Below are 12,856 nucleotides of genomic sequence, written 5' to 3' on the forward strand. Positions count from 1 at the left end.
TGTATTCTTTTCATTGTCTGTTTTATTGAGGAAATTGTGGGGGGTGTATTTTGACTGTGTGAATTTGGCCCTCTGACTATCTCTGTGTGAGATTTGAATTTCGTCACCCAGCTGTTTACGGCCACTAACCAGGGTTCTTGTTACTAGGGTGCATCACAAGCCTTGTGTCACGGGCTGCTCCTCTGGGGGATTATTAGTACCACAGCGGCCATCTTGCAGGCGACGCGCGCTTTTCGCGGTCAGCACTCTAGATGTTGCATGCTGAATTCCGGACCCAGCCACGCCCTTTAAGTAGTAGGCCTGACAGGAAGCGTAGCGGACGAGCGCAGCGGGCGCGACGACAGCGCGCCGAAGGTGCGCCTAAGGCAAGCCCGTCTGCGCCCGTCAGTGCGCAGTCAGGGCCCAGGGCACGTCACTCTGCCCCACTTGTCTCAGAGTCCTTTTCCCCCATTACCTTCTCGGCAGAGAGGCTGAAATACTTGCAAACCCCTCTGTGTCCAACTCATAAAGTCTGTCCCAATGTTCCCTCCAGAGACTTCTCCTGTGGTGATTGTGCGTTTCACTTCACGCCTGAGCTTAGACCGATTGGTTTGGCTGACGGCTCTTCAAGTTCTGGAACCATTAGCGCCTGTCTCATTAATGCAAGATCTGTGAAGAAGCACTGCGTTGATGTGCTCGATCTGGTTACGGACAATAAACTGGACATCTTGTTCGTGACAGAGACCTGGCTAGATGCCTTCTCTAATCCTATAGTGGCCATGGCTACACCCGCGGGATTCAAAGTTCACCGGGTTGATCGTTGTTCTGGCAGAGGTGGAGGCCTGGCCATCTGGTATAGGGACAACTGGACCTTTAGGAGCGAAATCTCTACTCTTTGGGGCGAATGTGAAGCCTTGAATTTTAGTCTCCAACTATCGGCCCAATTCACTCTGGGTGGCTCTCTGATCTATTGGCCCCCTGGTTCAGCTGGGAATTTCTTAGCGTCCTGTTGTGAGGCCTTAGCAGAGTGGGCCCTGAGGTTCTCGAAGTTTGTACTCCTTGGGGATATTAATATCCACCTTGATTGTAGCGAGGAGGCGGACTCCGTGGCATTTTTAGACTCCCTTCATCTTGTGAATCTCTCCCAAAGGGTCATGTTCCCAACTCATCAGGGTGGCCACACTCTGGACATAATTTGCACTAATTTCCCCACATTAGTTATGAAGCCGCATCCAGTGGCGTGGTCAGATCACTTTCCCATCTTTTTCTCTTGGGCTTTGCAAAAATCATTGAGGCAGTCCAACTGCAAACGCCCGCCCATCTCCAGGAAGGTAGATCCTATTCAGCTCAGCCTTGCGCTTGATGCCTCACGGCCTACTTTCGGGACAGGCTTGGAGGAGAATGTCACCCAATTTGCTGATTGGATTGCAGGTTCAGTTGCTTCGGTGTCGGCAGCAGGTCTGCCTAGGCTGAGAAGAGATGCCCCTTCTAAGCCATGGTTCACTCCCACGCTGCGGAATCTGAAGCACGTCTGCAAAGTGAGGACCTGGCGCTCCGGTGGGTATCAGCACCATGATAAAGAGATTCTTAGATCTAAACAAAAACTTTACTATGGAGCGATAGGGCAGGCCAAGGGTCTGTATAACGTAGCCCGTATTGAACGCGCTAATAACAACTCTAAAGAGATCTTTGCCATAGTGCAGAGTTTCCTAGCCCCTAGCGCCCAGGTGGCGGTAGCCCCTGCCTCGGAAGCCTGGTGTAATACCTTGGCATCTTTTTTTAGGGATAAAATAATCAGCATCCAGGAGACATTTCGGTCCTCGGTGAGGTCTGGTAGCCCTGAGCAGGCGCCTCTTCTGCCTAGGGCACCTCTGATATCCAGCCTCTCTGATTTTAGTCCCATTGATCTGACAGGTTCTCTTAGTATTTTTAAAGCCCTCAAGTCTGGCTCGCCTAACGACCCGTGCGTGGCTAGACTACTCTCCGATGTGGCTGACACCACTAATTTAGAGGTGAATCTCCTGGTTAACCAATCATTACGGGAAGCGTATGTGCCTATGGCATGGAAACACGCTTTAATTCTGCCGCTACTTAAAAAGCCATCCCTTGATCCTTTGCTCCCAGAAAACTATCGTCCCATCTCGCTTTTGCCTAGTTTGGCCAAAGTATGCGAGAAGGCGGTCACGTTCCAACTGACTAACTTCGTTGAGGGAGCAGGTGTGCTTCACCCGGCGCAATCTGGATTCCGTGCCTCTTACAGTACCGAATCCGCACTGTTGGAGGTTTCGGAGTCGATCCGGGAGTGCCTGGATGCCGGCAAGAGAGCAACATTGATATTGCTAGATCTCTCTGCGGCGTTCGACACGGTGCCCCATGCCATGCTCCTTGACCGCCTCCTGGATATTGGAGTATCTGGGAGGGCGCTGCTTTGGATCAGCTCCTTTTTGGAGGGAAGGATGCAGCAGGTCTGGCTCCCTCCGTGTGCCTCGGTCCCCTTGAAGGTTATCACGGGGGTACCACAGGGGTCGTCACTTAGCCCTCTGCTATTTAACATCTATGTGACTCCGCTGATTTATCTGGTGGAGTCACTGGGGGCTAAAGTGATGGCCTATGCTGATGACACCCAGCTGCTGTTCACTTGGAATAAGCAACTCGACTCGACGGCTAGACCTCATCAGTGTCTGTCCTTGGTCTTTCAGTGGTTGGCTAATGCACAGCTGAAATGTAACGAGGCAAAATCGGAGGTCCTGCTGTTTGGCTCATTTTCTCCTGAGTTCAGAGCAAGACTCTGGCCCTCGGGCTTTCCATGTCCCCCCGAGATTAATGGGGCCGTAAAAAATCTCGGCGTCTGGTTTGACGAGAACTTGAACTTTGCATCGCATGTAAAAAAACTGTCCGGCACATGCTTTGGGCTGATGAAGAGTTTGAAGAAGTTTCTCCCCTTGCTGCCATATAAGGCCAGAGAGACGGTGGTGCGCGCCCTGGTTATCTCCCGCCTGGATTACACGAATGCCCTCCTGGCGGGCAGCCTGGGCTACCTTGTAAAGAAATTGCAAGTGGTCCAAAATTCGGCCGCCTGACTTCTAGGGGGGCTGTCCTCCAGGCATAGTGTACGGGCGCAGCTTCGGTCACTTCATTGGCTTCCCGTTGAAACTCAACTGAAATTTAAAATGCTGTCAATTGTGCAACAGGCCCTCTATGGATTAGGCCCCTCTTATTTGCAGGACAGATTCACCTTCTACATTCCTAGGAGACAGCTGAGGTCGTCCTCACTGCTGCTGATGCAGGTGCCCAAATTTAAGCGTCAACGGTTGGGGGGCAACTCCTTTGCCCGTAGAGCCTGCCTTGCTTGGAATTCGCTTCCCCTGACTTTGAGGGCCATCTCTGATCCTCGTTTGTTCAGGAAGTCTTTGAAGACTCTGCTGTTTTAATGGACATCTGTGTTTTTGGGCCGCCTTTCTGTTGCTAGCGCCGGGACACTTCCGAGTAGCTGTGAGCTGAATAAATTAAAATAACATAACATAACATGTAACAAACATCAAGTCCTAAGGCAAGAGACAACCTCCTTAACCTCCTCCTGATAGTAGATGACACTGGGATTAGCTGTCCCTTGAATTCCAGCTGGGTTACATCCTCAAACTACAGAACACACATTCCAAATCCAGCTACCACAAGCTTGATGCCCTTTTCATCACAGGAACACGGTTTTCTCCCGCAACATTACCCATTCTAGACATCCTTCTTCCCATGGGCTACACCATCCACAACCATCATGTGAACTGTGCACATAAGAAGTTAGGAAGATGTGTTGTTATTCATAGATCCTCATGGCTCTGAACCCTAGGCAAGCCAGTGACACTCAGCGCCATGGAGCAACTGATATGATTCTTAGTATTCACTGGACCTTAGACTGCCACCTTCCATCTCAACTGCAAACTTCCTAGGCAGAGCAGAGCCTTAATTGATTAATTTATGGACCTCCTGACTATTTAATCTATCCAAAATACCCACACCACCCACATAGGTTTCTTCTGCCTCCCAGACAACTCAAGCTCAAAAATAAACAGGAGACATTCTCATTAACCTCATTGATGCACTCAACATGATACAGAATGCCACCCAACCAACACACTAAAAAAAGCCACATAATCAACCTCGTCTTTTCACCATCACTAAAAATCCAATGCAAGTCATTCATACTCCTGGACCCAACCAACTTTCTCTCCATCCCAATTATAATGTCTTGTAAATAAAGAACAACGGAACTCTTTTAGTTCCTACTGTACCTTAAAGCATAAAGGCGTGTGATGTAATCTTTAGAGAGAATGAAGTGAATGCAATGAGATAGGGTATAGGTAACCTGGAGATCGACAGCGTTCTCCCAGACAGTTTGCCATGGCCCACCAAACTGCTTGTGTGTGCCACATGTGCTGCAGTCAAAGTAAAGATTCCATTATTGAACCTGTGGAATTTCAGTGCAACGCCAGCCTGTTTAAACCTTTTGAGAATAAATAAAGCGACATTTAAAATCTGCACGTCGGTGGCCAAGGATTCAATGAAAAAGCCGCAGAGGTACCGTGCCATTATGTAAATAAGTGCTATACATCATACGCAATGATGATGCTAAAGGTGGATGCAACCAGGTTTGAAATTCAGCATAGTCCAGTGCAAGTTTAACTGTAATCCAAGGGCTATGAAGCAGAGATCAACCAGGTGTTTATGTAGAGATATTTAAGCGCAAAGCCAATTGCATTTCATAATATTATCTGCTTTCTTGGACTATTGGGTACAAAAAGTCTTGTCTACTTACCAAAACAACTAACTAAAGTCATCAAACCATGGTGTGCTGTGAAGAGGGCTGGGGTTGTATTTGACAAGTGCGCAACAGTCACCACAGGTCTCCATTGAAATACAGAGCTCCAATGGAGAGCAAAGTCAGAGTTCCTCAATCTGTCAACTCTGATCCTGAAGCCAGCATGCCGCAAGGCGCTAGAGATTGTTTGCAAGAATCAGTTCACCAAGAAGAGTTAGAGAGGCCAATGCTGTCCACCATTGCTTATGCTGCTTTCTTAAAACTGCCATCATCATTTCATACTTCCCAAAAAACACAATATGGGCAATAGATCTACTGCTTAGCTAGAGACTTTTGAGAATTTCATAGATGCAATAAATGAAACAGATGATAAAAAGATCATCACGTATCTGAAGAACATGGCTGGTGAAGGACTAAAAAAAGCCATAAAAAATACTAATAGATGGTGATGTGATGTACGATCAAATCAAAGCAGCCTGGAATGTCAAGTTCAATCCAGTGCCAAATGGAGATTATGAAAGATACATCTTCATTCAGGAAGGCCAGAATATAGGTGAAACCATTGCTGAATTTGTTGAGAGACTGGATATCCTTATAAAGCACTGTTTGTTCAATACATTTTATGATGAGGAAGTTTCCGCTCCTCGGTGTTATAGATGGATATCTTTCAAATTCCTTTCGACGAAAAATGCTGAAGGAAATTGACATCAAATGAAGTTGATCGTATCTAAATCATCAACAAAGAGTTACCCAGCATTGGTTTTCAGTGACCGATCACAAAGCACTATTGACAATATTTAGCAATTCAAAAGCCAAGGTGCCTCCTCGCATTGACCTACACGATTGTTCATCGTCCAAGGAAAGATCAAAATACTGCTGATTATTTTTCAAGAATACAATTACAATGTCCTGGTATCCCATCTAGTATGGCTGAAGCCTACATTAATTTTTGTTGTAAAACTGAGCACACCAGCTGCCATGTCATTAGAACAAATTGCCACCCCAATGTTCCAAGATAGTGACATGTTGAAATTAAAAGACATAATTGCTCACCAATCTTGGATCCAGATCTCTTCACCTCTCACCAGTGACAGAGAGTATTTAAAAATCAGAAACCTCAGAGATGAACAATCTGTAATTCAGAAGGGCCTAATATTGCGAGGATACTAAACTGTCATTCCAGAGAGCCTAAGACAACAAATAATTTCAGTGGCCTATGAGGGACACCGAAGCAGAGTCTGGGCTCCTCATCTAAATAAAAGGGTTGAGAGAGAGTTGAAGGCCTGCCATTTATGCAACTGTCTCTTACGCCATGTTACTCAGCACCCTGTAAACATGTCAGAATTGCCCAACAAAACTTGGGCGAGAATTGCTGTTGATTTCTTTAGAATGGGCATCGTCTGATGGTCATTGCTGATGAATACTCCAATTTTCCATTGGAAGAAGATCTTGCCTCTATCACTCATTAAAAGCTCATTGAAAGATTAGATGGCATCTTTGCAAAACGGAGTGCCCCTGCGATCTTGAGTTTGAAGACTTTCTGACCCATCTCAATATAAAGCATTGGAAAAGCACTACTCTTTGGCCCCAGGCCAATGGCCTTGTCGTACGATTCATGAGTTTAACTTTAAAGAATGATTCAGAACAGAAAGCTGTTCAGCGTGCTGCATTAGAGAAGCTCAACCTCAAGCTTGCTTTGAATACCACACTTCGAACTCACTGATTGACACCTCACTCAACTAAAAGGGAAAGCCCTGCAACTGTAATGTTTTGGAGAGTCATGACGAACAAGGTACCACAATGTACCAACCTCAGATCAAAGACTGAGAAAGGCATTTGCACAGAGGTTTCTTGTCATAAACAAATATTGAGGTTTATGCTGACAATTGACATAATGTGAAAAATATCACGTTCAAGCAATGAGATCCACTATTTGTTCCACATCCTAGGAACTCGAAAATCTGATGCTCCTATTGAGGCTGAACCTTTTACTGTTATAACTACCAAAGGAAACATGGTGACTGCTCACCTTCCAGGAAAGTTCCTTACAAGAGATTAATCTCACTTCAGACATGTGGCTCATCAATCACCAAACATCGATGTCACAGGAGAGACTGGGTCCAGACAGGCAGTTTATAATCTTGTGACTGCTGTTGTTTCCAGCAAACCTATGCAGATCACTGACACTTCGACTGCCAGCTCCCGGTTTCTGATGACTCGATCAGGACATGCAATCCAGGCAGCACGAAGGCTCATTGAAGAGTTATAATTTCATATGTATTTGTAATTATTTATGTATTGATATGTTCATTTATTTATTTATTAAGTGTAAAAAGTTGTAACTTTTTATTTAACAAAGGGGGGATGCAGGGGCAAATCTACAAGGAAGTGCTGCAGCGTGGCCCTCAAGCCCTTTGGCTGCGCCACACTGCAGCACTTCCGAAGCATAGGGATGCAACACCTTTACAAGAATATGTTGCATCTCTGTGCTTCTCCCTGCGCTGGCGCACAAACTGCAGCCATGCGCTGGCGCAGGCACCCTTGCACCATGGTGCAAGGATGCCTGCGTCATGGGGAGATTGTTTTTGTGCAGGTAGGGGCACCTTCCTGCAAAAAAACAATCACTACAGGCATTTTCCTCTTTCAATGCGTGCTGTATAGCGCAGCACGCATTGAGAGAGGAAAAACGAGGAGAAATGAAAACATTTCTTCTCGTTGCGCCTCGCTACGCCACCTCTAGGGTGGCACGGCATTCAGACGCATCTCCAGATTTATGATTTCTCGTAAATCTGGGAATGTGTCTTGTTCCATGGGTGTTGCGTGGGAACACCCAAAGCAACACCCATGGAACACCCCTTCAACGCAAAGTGCTTCATGTGAAGGGGCCGTATTTGCAAGGAGAGGAAAAGCCACATAGGGTGGCTTTTCCTGTTCTTGTAAAGATGGAGGAGCCCCCTGCGCCACCAGTACGTCACGAAAAGTGACGTACTGGTGGCGCAGGGGGCTTGTAAATCTGCCCCGCAGTGTCTTGTAAATAAAGAACAACGGAACTCTTATAGTTCCTACTGTACCCTATATGCCTGTGGCGTAAGCGTTAAAGGAAATGAAGTGAATGCAGGCTTAGAATCAGTCATGGCCGGTGCAGGTGTGGATGGGGGTGATGTCATCATATTTCCTCTGCACCTGGATGAGACATGCTGCGGCGGGTGGGATGCCCTTGAATGTCTGGAGCAGTGAAGACTTTAAAGCAGAGTTGTGTATCATTGGCACTTGATCTTGTTATCTGAGAATAGAGCCCCAAAGTGCTTCATTTAGAAGTTGATGATGACAGGAGACCGTATGGATTCCTAAGGTACTCTGTAGGTGACAGGGATATCTGGGACCTGGAGGTGCCCATGTGAACAACCTAGGGTCAGAAACGTAGGACCTGAACCAGTAAAGGTAATTGCCGGTTAATTCCATTTGAGACTTAATGGTGTGCAAGAGGGTTGGATGTTCGACTGTATAGAAGGCAGCTAAGAAGTCCATCAATATGAGGCGGCAAGGGTCGTCTTCATCGGAGGTCAAGAAGGCATTGTCTACAATGTATAAGATAGGATTCTCCACGCTGCAGTGTGATCTGAAGCCAGATTGGTAGAGATGCAGGAGTAGGTCAGCATTCACGTGATCTTGGAGTTGAGCGTAGACAGGTTTTTCAATGATAATGCTGATGAAGGGTAGGTGAGTGTAGAGCCAGTAGTTGGAGAGGTCATCAAGGACTAATGGAGGGTCCTTTAAGAGTGGGATAGTCAGGCTTGGAGTCTTGAGAGCTTCTGGGAAATGCCTTCACGTGAGAGAAGTATTGACTAGTCCTGTGGCGAAATTTCAATAATGCCAGAGTAATTGAAGTAATTTATGTCATTTTGTTATACTCGTGTGAAATTATGAAAAAGTATGCCATTATGACTGCTAATGTAATTTAAAGAAGTTTGGGGGAAAATACCTACCACAAGAGCATAGGGTAAGAGTGTGAATGATTGTTGGCTGTTACTGTTCATATTCTGTTGTATTTAGCTTAAGTTTCTTAGCGCTAAATGCAAACTTGTGTCCGTTTTCAATACTAGGGTGCACTTTATTATAAGAAAATACCTCTACATGCAGGGTTGTGCTTGCATAATTCCATGTAATGTTGTGTTATTTTGCTGTAATTTTGTGTAATTACGCTTTAGCAAATTACGCAAGTTACAGCCACCCCCAGTGTTGACAGTTTTGAACACGAGAGAGAGAGATTCCCCTGAGAGAGCTTTAATGTAGGACTACAGTAAAACATCATCTTTGTAGAAAGTGGGTTTGAGGGAGTTTGGATATGTTGGCGACATCTATGAGAGAGCTTTGCATGATGACTATTTTGAGATTCTCTGAGAAGGTGAGGGTGTAAGAGGAGAAGCAGGCTGGGGATTGTTGATATGCTATGGGTTCTTCATTGACTCCACTTGGCAGATGGTACCATATCAAAATCCACATTATTTATAAAGCCATCATGACCAGCACCCCATTATGTTGTGGACGAGCTGAGCATGTCTGGTGGTTCTCAGCACAACCTAAGATAGCCCACCATAAGACTGGAGACTAAGAAATATAATCTTAAGGGCAGCCCCAAGGCTGCCCCAATACAGGAAACAATTGAAGACACACCTTTTTAAAGAACACTAAATCACAATGCAGTAACAATCGAATAATCAGCTACCTCATTGACCACCTTTTCTTGACCCCGTACAGCACTCATTTAGCTAGGGCTGTGTTATAAAATATAACACACCACCTCATGAAATGAGCATGCAATAGATAAATGGGATTGCAGGAAGACTTTAGTTTCAGGTCATTGTCACTCCTTCGAGGCAGGTCGGACTGATCCTGTCTTTGTCCTAACTATTCTACAACAGACGTTTACATTGCTCCGAAACAGCAGTACTGCCTCCTGTGTGAAGGAAGATATAACCTGTACATTATATGAAAGCTAAAACACTTAAGCTTATTTTTGTTATAGTGTATTTGTTTGATGCATATATTACAGCGTACCTCCTTTGCCTGGCTCTCCTCTGCGGCCATTTTAGTCTTTCGATCTGTTTAAATTTGACTCCCGCTATGCGCGTGACTTCTTTAGGTGTGAAACCTAAGAAGGCTACCTCTGTGGAACATAAGAGGTGAAATGCAGGAATGACACGTTTTTGGGGATGTGTCTTGGAAGGTTTGTTTTTTTGTGTGTTTAATTTAAGAATGCATATTTTCGCATACTGTTGTAACAATATCATTTCAAAATGCAATTTTTGTTTCACAATATTTTTCAAATATATGTATTTAAAGTATTAAGAGGACGTTTTCAAGTGTAGGCATTTGAAGACAAAGAGAACCAAAACCTAGGATCAATAAGGGATTAAAGAACTTAAATAGAAAACAAACTTACATTATGCAAAGGAACATTATTTTAAAAATGTAAAACTCACCTTGTCATGGATAGCTTTAATGTTTCTATCCTGTGAAGCTAATACATCCATACAGAAAAGCATTGATTGGTGGTTTTAAATTCCGGTCTACTGCTCTGTTCATAACACCAGCTCCTGCTGTTCAGTGCAGGAATTTCGATCCTAGCAACGAAGAAAAGCTGAGTGGGAGTTGGTGAAAATCAGGATTGAATAAAGACAAAACAAATGTATGTCAGGAAACTAACAATTATTATTAAAGCTCCTTAGCGGTTAGAAGGCAACCTTTTTCACAAGCCTTTACAATTGTATTCCCAAACTAATGGAAGATGTGAACCCAGGTGGAGCAGGCATATGTTCGTACACTGTAGACCATTGTTACCCCTGAGAGATCAGTTCGGAGAATTTTAGGGGCAGATTTACAAGTCACTTGCGTAATGTTTGCGCTACCAGTGCATCACTTTTTTACAATGTGACACATCTAGGGAGATGAGTCACTTTGTAAAGCCCTGCGTCACATTATACCTGCGTCAGGTATAGGTAGGGTGAAAAATCTAACAACAGGAGAAGCCTAGTTTTAAGTAATTGTTTTACATTTCTGTTTTGAAAAAAAAATCTTTTTACAATTACTGAATCAGAAATAATATTTCCAAACTTGGATTATCAGATCAACAAAAAGAAAACCTCATGGGTATCTGGCTTCTCCAATAGCAATTTAACAAGCACCAGACTGAGTGGTAGAGAAATGCATCGTTTTGCTAGCTCCTGCCATCAGTTATTATGGTATAATATAGACAAACAAAATATTAATTTACCACGATATTGCCCAAAATATATCATGGATATTGAGAACAACAATATAACCATTAAATACAAAGATTAATAAATTATTGAAAACTAAAATATCTGCTACAATGATATAGACCAAAATAAATTTAAAAATTGATGTTGCATTAAAAGAATCCTATACCCTAAAACTACATAACTTCATTAAATTAAAAATATATATATATCACTGAAAATCAGCCTTAATTAGAAACCTTAATTAGAGGCCACCGAATAGGAAACTGAAACAAAGAAATCAAAAAGCACACTAACTAAGCAATAGTATTCAATATAAAACAAAATAACCAAGAAAATCTGATACCTAATCTATCACTATAAGACCAACTTCAGTTTTCAGCAAAAACACTACAACTATAAGAAAATAAACTTCTACCAGATTTCCACAAAAACGTCATGAGTAACACTTGACCAAACTAACTACAAACCACAAGTAATCAAAGTAAACTAACAAATTGCAATGTAACTCATAGAAATTGCTCTCTCCTAAATGAAAAAGAATAAAACCTATTTTCCAATAATATATTCACACATTAGCTTACACTTTAATATTTCAAAGAAAAACGTCATCCTTCAGACCAGCTTCATAAACCTAGCCAAAGATGCATTGCAAATATGTAAAACTAATAAAAAGTACACTAACCAACAACCCCCAAAACAAAACTAAAAGGTACCCTGAACAAATAGGCAAACTAAACTAATGATATTTTAAAATTAACATTAAATTAACGCTTTCTAACAGGTACATTTGCGTCACTTGACTTGTATTTCAACTGAATTAAACAAAATGTGAGGGGAAGAAGCACCATGTTAATAGCACAGCAAATACATAGCACAAATTGTAAAAAATAGAATTGCATTTTTATATTTTAGCAGATATTACAAGAAAATGTTCAACACGAAACAATACCTATATACCTCTACCAGTATCAGATAAAATGACACAAAGAGTCACATACACCACCTGCAGAAAGGCAAACAATTGCTATCTCACATGAGATACAATTACAGCAAGGTGAGCATAAGCAGTGAAAATGTAAACTGGAAACTAGCAAATACTATGCAAATGCTTGTTATTGGAGGGCCACAACTAAAAACGATATTGTGATTATTATTAGAGAACACAACCAGCCTCCACAGAGGGAGAAGTAGGGTGTGTTCTGCAAGATCTCAGAGAAGCAAGCACTAGTTTTCAGGAAGCTACAGGAAGATTTTAATAAAAGAGACTGCCTCAAGTTCCTTAGCTCCTTTCAGGTCAACTACCAGCAATCTCTATTCTAAAAAGATTAATAGCATGCATTAGAAAAGCCACAACACAGTCCCCTGCTGCTCTTAGATTTCAAGAAATAAACATTCCGGAACATAAAACCGCTAGACATAATGAAGAACACTTCTCCCTACATGACAATAGAAATAATGACAGGAGAATAAGCATATATGCAACAAAAACAATTTACTCAGAGTTACCCAATGCGCAGCATGGATAATGTATGGCGCCTTCACACAAATAAATACCATACATGGAGAATATCAGAATAGTAATGTACTTCTTAATGTATGAACTGATATCTAGCAAGAAAAGTGTGACATAGTATGAAATACTAAACAATAATTGATACGGACTCCAAAAAATAATTAGGTATTTTGAGCAGGCAACGGTACAAACAATTTTAAAAATCTACCCAAACATAGACATACAAGGCTTCAATCATCATTTTAATCAAAGCATTCGAAGAAACCTCCAAATTTTACACTTAGGCTC

Source organism: Triturus cristatus, chromosome 2_2, assembly GCF_964204655.1.
Source record: "Triturus cristatus chromosome 2_2, aTriCri1.1, whole genome shotgun sequence".
NCBI classification, from domain to species: domain Eukaryota; kingdom Metazoa; phylum Chordata; class Amphibia; order Caudata; family Salamandridae; genus Triturus; species Triturus cristatus.